Source organism: Arachis ipaensis, chromosome B06, assembly GCF_000816755.2.
Source record: "Arachis ipaensis cultivar K30076 chromosome B06, Araip1.1, whole genome shotgun sequence".
Lineage (NCBI taxonomy): Eukaryota > Viridiplantae > Streptophyta > Magnoliopsida > Fabales > Fabaceae > Arachis > Arachis ipaensis.
The window spans coordinates 21,806,608-21,813,356 of record NC_029790.2 but is presented as its reverse complement, the minus strand read 5'-3'; the positions used below and the strand labels follow the sequence as shown (position 1 = coordinate 21,813,356).

General features: G+C 36.9%; 1 long non-coding RNA gene across 1 annotated transcript; it reads left to right on the top strand.

Moving 5' to 3' along the window:
- Positions 995-1,637, top strand: LOC107646168. The gene is made up of 3 exons (XR_001621642.2): positions 995-1,280; positions 1,354-1,432; positions 1,551-1,637. It is a non-coding gene; the product is annotated as an uncharacterized LOC107646168 (long non-coding RNA).

Sequence of the window (6,749 nt, the reverse complement as noted above, 5' to 3'; positions counted from 1 at the left end):
TTATTACCTTATTTCTAATCAAGATAATATGCTATTTCAATAACCCTCAAGATCTAAAAGAATGTAGATACAAAATTTGAATATGAAAATAAGCATTCAATTAAAGAGACTAAGTTTAATGTTAAAATTTGGTGCCAATATCTTCATTTGTAATTATTGAAATATAATGCTAAATATTTTTATTTGTCAATACAGAAAAGAATGACAAAAATTTTTTATATCACATAATATCATTAATAAATTCATTTGAATAATACTAATGATGAAAAACAAAAGGTTACCCAATGTTGTGATTTTGATAAGAAAATAATAATAATAAATAAATAAAATGAGAAAAACAAAAACTCACAAAAAAATGGGTTCAATTGTAGTTGAAAAGGTTAGTGTAAATCTTTATAGTACACTACTATTTTTTAAGATATCCCTTCAAGTTCGTTATATCCAAAAAAGTGGGTTCTTCTAGAATTGATGTTGTATGGGTTTATGCCCTCAATTATGAAAGTAGAATTGTAATGAGTGATCAAATTTTATGCAAATTTTTTATAAAGAACTGTCATACAATAATATTTACCATCAAAAGTTCAACTAATTAAGGCCTATAAGTTAGTAAGATTTAAGTATCTAAACAAGTATTTAAAGAAAAGAAAAAAAAAGATGGAGCTAGCAATCAATTCTACCTAAAGTGTTTAGAGAGCTAGAAATAGTCGATCTTTAAAATCACAAGGAAATCATCATGGTAAATAATGGGAAGGGTTTGTTCAATGTTAAAGAGCAAGAGATGCTAGGTTAAAGAAGAAGTTTCTCAATTTTTTTCTTTCAATTATAAAAATTATAAAAGTACCACTTTTTTTGTTTTTACAAGGTATTATTAGATATTTGTTTATGTCTTTGTCTAATATACTCCTTGTGATGTAGTCCATATTGGACCTTTTCTCTTTATTTAACCAATTAATGAAAACTACATTTGAAAAAAGAAAAATAAAATAATACACTACGGCAGGGGCGGAGGATAGCGGCGACTACATAGTGGCAACACCCATAATCGCCGAGAAATCGAAAGATAGCGGCAGAAGTGAGTGGCGGTCTGGCAGATGCCGCCATGCACCACTGGATAGCGGCTGGCCAGTGACAACCGCCGCTCATTTGGGAGCGACTTCTTCAAACCCCCTCTTTTGGGTGTGACTTCTTGGCGCGAAGAGAAGCAAGAGCAGAGGCGCGAAAACACGCCCACCCCTCGTTCAGCAACGTATCCTGGCGACTATTTCAAGAAACGCCGCTAGGTAAGTTTCAATTAATAGTTTCAATTCCCTCTTATTCGCGTTTCCACCAATTGATTCCCCCCAAATTGTTCAGAAACCCGCGAGTTGAAGTTTGGAGCGCGCCAAACACATAGGAGGAAAGCCCTGATTCATTAGCGGAAGAACCCACCCAGGTGACCCCCTTATCATAATTCAATTTGTGAGTTCCCCCTTGTCATGTTACAACCATTAATCAACTACCCTAATTTTGTAGAAATCCCCAATTTCTTGAGCTTTTGCCCACAATTACAGAAGCCCAGCAAGCTGCCATCCGTGCTTCTCATCAATCGTGGGTGAAACAGTTCCACCGTTCTCAGCCGTCCGCCAAGTTGAGCTATCTGGTTCGTTCTTTAATAACTTATCTTTCCTTCTTGTTTACATTCTTGGTTCAGAAGTCTGATCGAGAGTTTGTATGCCAATTTGGGTTAATTGATGTTGTTTAGAGTTAGGGATTTCATTCATTCGACTTGTTCTACAATGAGCAAGCTCAGCTGGGTAATCATTTTTATGTTTCTGTCATAACTTAAACTATTTGAACACTTCAGATTTGACTAGCTAGATAGCTACATACATTTGTTCACAATCAGCAAGACTGGGTTATAGATTTATTGATGCGGACAATAAATGGGAAGGGTGATAGCTAATTGACTGAAATTCTACTCATGCTTTAGGGATAACTTATGAAGGGTACATAGAGAATACATATATAATCAAGCCAATTTTGACACCTATTAGCACTTTGTTATTGTTTCTTCCAAGTGACAATTTAACCTTGGTATTTTTATTTTTATTTTTCATATGATCTGTTTAAAACCGCCGCTAATCAAGAAAAAAACCGCCGCCAATTCCCGCCTGTCTTGTAGTGATAATTGTAGTTATATTCTAAAGTAACATTCTAAAGTAATTTATTTGTACTGTTCAATGTTTGTTTTCTATTTGATAAATAATATATATGTTTATATTATTTTTGTTATTATAAACAAAGTATAGATAAATTTATGCTATGTTATTTATTTTTAATTAAGTTTTACTACAATAAAAATATTGAGTACCATTGGATTTTTCATCAGAAATAATCGGATAGTATAAATCTCGCTGGTAAATATTTGCCGAAAGATTTTTTACATCCAACTGTAATTACCGTCAGATTTTGCAATGGATAACCAGCTCGAAAAACCAATTGGTTATCGGTGGATTTTTCCGATGGTAACGTTGGCGCCAAAAAATATTGCTCCGTGTCATATTACCGTTAGATTATTCCCACACAGTAATTTCGACGGTAATGTCAATTATTTTTTAAAGTTTGAAATTAATAGTCAATTTTAATTCTGAATTTACATTTTTTTACACAACTAGTGTCCAATTCATAAATAATGAAAATTTTTTATTGAAAATAAATAATACAACGTTCAAATAAATTAAAAGTCAAGTACTTCAAATAAATACAATTAAACGATAAATAAAAAACTAATATCTACAGATCCAGGTAGTCATCGTCGTCATCGCCGTTAGTCTCGTGGTCCTGAGTCGGCGGCACAGAAGGTGGTGATGTCCATGTGCCACCAGCAGGAGCGGTGCTACCACCAGCAAGGTCAATGCCAGTGGCGCGCATTTGGGCCTGATACACCTCCATCTGAGCCTCCATATGCTGCATCTGCTACAACGATTCCCTAAATTCCAACCTGAGCTCATCCGTAGACGTCAGGCAAGTAAGGATCTCCTTATACCTCTTCTGATCATTGTTAACCTCCTGAGTCTACTGGTGAAGGTTGTACTGGAGCTCCTACACCTGCAGCCTCAAATCTACGCCTTCGTCGGGTTGAACGACTCAACTGGTTGCGGAGCCTAACAACGGCCTCAATGTCGAGGTGCGAAGGTTGCTGGCGAAGAACGACCCCATCCCGAATATGTGGTTCTTGTATGGGGCTGAGGCGGTCTCGCGCCAAGCTGCATCGGGATCGACGACTGAAGCCGCAGAGCCATCAGCGGCGTCCTTCCCACTTTGCTGAGACTGCTGAGTCACGACCTCTAATCTCTATGTGTAGAACTTCTGTGCAATTAACATAAATTATTGTGATTAGTAAGACAGATATACAGCTAATCTCTAATAATTTTATAGCAGAAGATGATCAAATGTATGTTTACTCACATAATGATCCTGAGACCGCTAATCAGCAAATCTCGCTTTGTTCTCCTTTAGAATGTGGGTGTACTTGAACGTCTCCGTGAATGTGGCTTTGCGGTCCAACAACTTCGACTATACAAGTTGCATTGAAATATAAAATTATTAGAATGCCTAGTAATGATATGCAAAAAGAATATAACGAAGTTATTAACAAAATTAAAGGAACTATATACCAGCCTGGATTTGGTCTTCATGAAGGTCGCCAAGCCACTGGTATACTTGGACGACCTGACTGATGCCCTGTTAGCTCTGTTGGTGAGTCACTGATTCTTGAAACCTCTCATTGGTCTCCCAATGAGCTAACAGAGCCTTCTTTACCTCCTGTTAGAGCCAGCCCGTCTGCTGGTCCTGTCCATGACGAACATTATCAAGCATCTGCTGGAGCCGCCGATTCATTCTATGGTCAAATATCTTCCGGATGGCTAGGTCATGCTCAGCATACCAAATGAAGTGCAACTGCAACAAAAAAAAATGTTAAAATTAGTTAAGCAAGATAGAGAATATAAACTAGCTAAAAATGTTTGAAAGAGAAACAATTAAAGTAATTACCGACCATTTCTCAAACCAGTGCTGCCTAGTCTCAGCGGGGATCTTCATGTAGCTGGGCCAGGACTAGTCGTACATCAGCTTGATGACATTGGTCATCTCCTGAGTACATGCGTTAGGATTCGGCAAAAATCTAACAACAACTCACAGATAAGAATTAACCTAAATCCACCCAAATCAACCTAAATTCACTAAACATGAATTAATTTTTAGGAACTTTCAGCAATAATAGGAATCATAATAATTAAAACTATAAATCAATAACCAACATTCCAAATCAACCTAAATCCACTAAACATAAATTAATTTTTAGGAACTTTCAGCAATAACAGGAATCATACTCATTAAAACTAGAAAACAATAACCAGCATTCTAAATCAACTTAAATCAACTAAACAGGAATCAATTTTCAGGAACTTTCAACAATAACAGGAACCATAGTCGTTAAAACTAGAAAATAATAATCAGCATTCCAACTCGACCTAAATCCACTAAACGGGAATTAATTTTCAGGACCTTTCAGCAATAAAAGGAATCATAAGCATTAAAACTAGAAAACAATAACCAGCATTCTAACCTAAATCAACTAAACTAGAAATAATTCAGGCACTTTCAGCGATAACCATAAACAGAAAATATATCAGCATTGAACGTGATACTTACCCCATGCCGCCATCAGGCCAAATGCGCTACCGTACGATGGGAGGTGGTCGAGGGGCATCAGCTGTTGCCTCACTTCCGTGGCTGGACTCTGGGGTCGCAGCGGCATCTATGACTGGAGTTGGCATCGCCATGGATGTGAGCTGCTGAGCGGTAGGAGGTGGCGTCCTCGCCGTGGACGGAGGCACGTAGTTGGGGTTAGGGACCATGATGAATGGCTAGTCCACTAAACCCGCAACTTGTGGCGTGACTGGGGTGGTCGGAGTAGAGGGAGAGGATCCAGAAGTCCTGGGGGTACCAGACGGAACCCTCCTTCTACCCCGACCACGGCTACGACCACGACCAGTAGCCTGATCTGCTGTACCTCTTCTTGTTGTCATATATGCAGATATCAAATTATCAAACAATATCAGCAATAATTTCTTAGTAAAACTGTCACCAACGCAGAAATTAACACAACTAGACAATTTCAAAGACTTCAAGCATTCAAAGTCTAATGTGGCGAATCAAACATAACTTAATCAACCCTAAACTGAACTAACTTTGAAACTGATTCAAAAGTAAAATTCTAATTTTACTCAAAGTTAAACTAAATTAAACTAAAATTAAAAAATTATCTATCAATCTCAGCAACAATTTCTCAGTAAAACAGTTATATATCAACGCAGCAATTAACACATTTAGACAATTTCAAATACTTCAACTATTCGAAACCTAATGTATTGAATCTAACCTAACTTTATCAACCTAAATTCACTAAGATTAGAAAATTAAACTGAACTAACTTCGAAACTGATTCGAAATTTAAATTGAAATTCTACTCAAACCTGAACTACATTAAACTAAAATTAAAGGAATTGAAAAAGAGTTGTTCAAGAACCTGTAATGAAGAACAGAGCAAGAAATAAATAAAGGAAGACGTGGATGTTGCAGTGGTAGTTGCCAAAGTTGTTGTGGCAACAGATGATGGTGACGGCAGATGGTGGTGACGGTGAAGGAGAGAGATAGAGGCAGGGGAAGAAGGAGAAGAACGAGGGGTATTCGTAAAAGGGATGACGGCGACGGAGAGGGGGTGGTGACGGCGATGCTCTAAGTGGCGACGGGAGGAGGCAGAGAACGGAGGTGGTGGTGGTGATAAGAGAGAGAGTGGAGATGAAGAGAAAGTGTGTTAAATTCGAAATGGGGGAGACGACGTTCATGCTTTCATTTAGGACAATATTACCGTCGGATTAATCCGACGGTAACATTTTCCGTGTGCCCAAAACGCAATGTTTCACTAAACATTGTTATAGTTGGATCTTTCCACCGGTAAATCCGACGGAAATAGCATGCCAAAAATTTCTTTTTTTTCCCTCCAAATATTACTGTTGACGTTAGTGTCGAAAATATTGTTTCAACGGTAATATTTTAGGATTGGATCCCGCTAGGGAGACAATGGACTATTTATACAATGTGTACAATGGGTTATTGAGTTAGAAAATGAACATCCTCCTTATTATCTAGAATAACCATCCGAGTACTAACGATAATAAACATCTTCCCAAAAACTTAAACTGATTTTGGGGTTCACCAAGGATCGAACTCTTAACCTTTCAAATCTAGCGCTTTAATACCATGCATGATACCACTCATCCCAAAAACTTCAGTTGTTGGATAAAGATAACACTAATGATTATATCTCTAATACTCCCTAAACCTCCATTGTACACATTGTATAAATATTCCATTGGCTCCTCATACTTTCCCTTTAGGATTACGTATTTACTGTCTAATCCGATAATAAATTCAACAGAAATATCATCGCTAACGTCCGACGTTAAATCCAATAATAAATTCGACAGTATTCAATATTTTTCTTGTAGTGTTTAATTTAAATCATTTGACAATCTAATTATTTCTGAAGTTTCCAATCAACAACAAATAAAGGATGCGAGAACGATTATCAAAAGTGGAGTATTAATAAGTAATTATCAATTGGTATAGGATGATCTATAAATAGGAGTTTATGCAAATAATACAAGGAGTTTAAGTTTTTTAGAAAATACTTAAAAATTTAAAGC